The sequence below is a fragment of the Chlorocebus sabaeus genome, chromosome 11, assembly GCF_047675955.1.
Source record: "Chlorocebus sabaeus isolate Y175 chromosome 11, mChlSab1.0.hap1, whole genome shotgun sequence".
Lineage (NCBI taxonomy): Eukaryota > Metazoa > Chordata > Mammalia > Primates > Cercopithecidae > Chlorocebus > Chlorocebus sabaeus.
The window spans coordinates 43,591,603-43,594,705 of NC_132914.1; the positions used below are offsets into that span (position 1 = coordinate 43,591,603).

General features: G+C 43.3%; 1 pseudogene; it reads right to left on the reverse strand.

Annotated features, from left to right (window-relative positions):
• Positions 1-1,540: 1,540 nt before the first annotated feature.
• Positions 1,541-2,174, reverse strand: LOC103239481 (large ribosomal subunit protein uL13-like; annotated as a pseudogene).
• Between the last annotated feature and the right edge of the window lie 929 nt (positions 2,175-3,103).

The following is a 3,103-nucleotide window of genomic DNA, read 5'->3' on the forward strand; positions in this document are numbered from 1 at the left end:
AATTTGCTTGTACCTTGATCTTGGATTTTACAGGTTACAGAACTACAAGAAATAACTCTGTTGTTATAGGCCATGTAATTTGTGATACTTATTATACCAGCCCAAACACACTAAGACAGTAGCTTACCTAGTGGAATAACTCAAACCCTCTTCAGTGAGGGGCCCAAGTCCTTCATCACCAAATTCTTCTCAGGTTGTAGCTGCTACACGTTTCCATGGACCATGTAAATTGAGCAAGCAAAATCCAAGAGAAACACAAATGGGTCACTTGGATATCAAACATATTCTTTCGTATCCCTTTTGTGGAACAGCTACCCTACTGAAATCAGGATCAATTACCCTTGCCAGAATGGTGACTCCTCTCCTTGTCTCCTTGTTTCTTGGAATGAGAAGTCTAAAATGACCAGGCAGCAGCTTACACTCCACTCCATGGGACTCTTGTTGTGTCCGCTAGTGGAAACATTTTCTCTCTGGTAGCCAAAATCTCTAAGTTAAGGAGAAAGAAGGTACGACTTCCCTAAGCAAATCTCTGGGAATCATAATATACAGAGATATTCCTATTTCTACTCTTTAGCTCCTGGATTCTTATATTCTCACATTTGAGAATATCAGTTTAGAGTGTACACTAAGTCCTGGGGTATGGTGCCTCCTCACAGGGTATCCTTTGCAACCTAGCACCCCAGCTGAATCTTTAACAGGTCATCCCATGCTCAATCAGTACCAGTTTCTAGGTGGTGTAGTATATAGTAGGACCAGTGGAGCCCATGGTCCTGTGCTCACTGCTGTACCAAATCCTAGGTCAGTGGATCAAACACTTTAAGCCCTCAGTGGTACTACCTGAGACCCTTCAGGCAGGAGATCCAACTCGGAATATGTTTCAGTTCCGATAAAGATAAATTGATACTACTTCCAGGATGGAATGGGTCCTGTGTAGACAACTTGTCACCAAATAGCTCATAGGTCTGCTGAAGGAATGGTGCTGCCTTGGGGGCCAAGCATTGGCCTCTGTTGCTGGTAAATTGGACATTTGACAGTGGTGGTAGCTAGATCAGCCTTGTTAATTGGGAGCCATGCTATTAGGCCCATGTATAACCTCCATCTCTGCACCTATGGCTACCTATTGGGCCAATACTAGTGTAGCCAATGGCAGAGACTGGCTGATGTCATCTGGCCAGGACATCGTTCCTTATGGTTATCTAGTGCTTCTTTGATGGATTGTCTCTGTTGGGTATTAACACATGAAGCAAAGATCTTCACATTTCATGTCCATTTTATAGGGTCATCCACATGCCTCTTTCCCAGACCTCTTTATCCCCAATATTTGTCCTTCCAGCCCGTGACCAAACAGGAAGCCTTTTGCTAGTGCCCATAAATTAATGTATAACTTTACTTTGAGCCATAAACCAAAGCTCTGCCCACTTACAGGTATTCCCCTCACTGCTGTCTTTCAGGCCACTCCTAAGTGATTGCCTGTGGCACTTGGACATCAGAACTGTCACCTTTGGGTTCCCCCAAAAAACTAGGGCAGCAACAGAAAAAAGGCAGGCTAGGCCAAGAGTGAGGAATAAATACTCTTTATTGGGTTCGGACCAGGAGTCCATGGGTCTTGAGTACCTCTGTGTATCTGTCGATACTCTTCTTCACATTCTTCTCAGCCTGTTTCTGCAGCCTCATAAACTGCTCCTTCCCCCTTTGCCCCTCCCCATTCTTTCTCCTAATGGATCTTGACTTTCTTCTTCCTCTTCTCCTCCAGAATGGCTGTCACTGCTTGGTACTTCCAGGCAAATTTATGAACCAGGCGCCCCAGGTAGGCAAACTTCTGTGTGGGCTTCAGGTGCACAACCCTGAGTAGAGCAGAAATCACCATCCACTTTTGCAAAGGGCAGGGCACAGGGAGTGTGGATCCCATCAAATACCTTGAGGTGGTCCAAGGTGGCCAGGCCTCACTTGGTTTTATGGGGCAATATGCCACTCATGGTTCAGCCAAAAGATGCAGTTAGGTGCCCGAAAGTGGAAGAGACTCAGAAGTGGTAGGGTCTAAAGAGAGAGTTGGTGCTCATGGTCTTGTGGAAGGTTAGATACTGAAACTTGTTCCTGTAGAAGTTGACAAAAATGCTGATGTCCTTGCAGTGCAGGACCTCCAGCTTCCTGCCCAGTGGTACCTGCTTGGCCATTATGACCACCAGGCAACTCAGGAAAGGCCTAGGCCATCCGATTACCAGAACCTGCCCCTTCAACATCTTCAACAGCCACTTGGAAAAGGCCAGGAACTATTTTACCAAAGGGGTTTAAGTCTGCACTGCAGATGGCATGACCTTGCTCCATAACCATAGAGATCTGTGTTGTGATCTTCAAATGGGACTTGATGCAAACTTTTTTATTTTTACAAAGGCAAGGAAATTCAAACATTGAAATGCGTAAGAAAATAAAAATCTTTCCAAATCCCATAACTGGAGACAATTTGTCGATTCATCAATATCCTAGTGAGCATTCTTTTAGACCTTTTACTATATATTTATACAAATAGAACTATGTCTGTAATTGCTGCTTTTTTAAAATTTTGTTTTTTATTTATTATTTACTTTGTTTATAGAGACGGGGTCTTGCTCTGTCACCCAGGCAGGAGTGCCGTGGCATAATCAAACTCACTGCAGCCTCCAACTCATGGGATCAAATGACCCTCCCATCTCAGCCTCCCCAGTAGCTGGGACTATAGGCACACCACCACATCTGGTTAATTGTTTTTTGTTTGTGTGTTTGTTTGTTGTACAGACAGGGCATCGCTATGTTGCCCAAGCTGACCTTAAATTCCTGGTGTCAAGCAATCCTCCCTCCTCAGCCTCCCAAGGTGCTTTGGTTATAAGCATGAGCTACTGAATCCATCCAAATTGCTTTTATTTTAAAATTAAACACTTATGTCAATGAATTTAGACATACATCTTTTTTTTTTTTTTGACTATTTACATGATGAAATGCATATTTTGTTATAAATTCCTTTTCACATTACAGTTAGGTATATTTTGTTGTATGTACCTATGACTTTCATTTCAGGACTGTAAGGGAGTGTTACAAAGTATTTATTATCAAAAGGGCATGAAGTCAG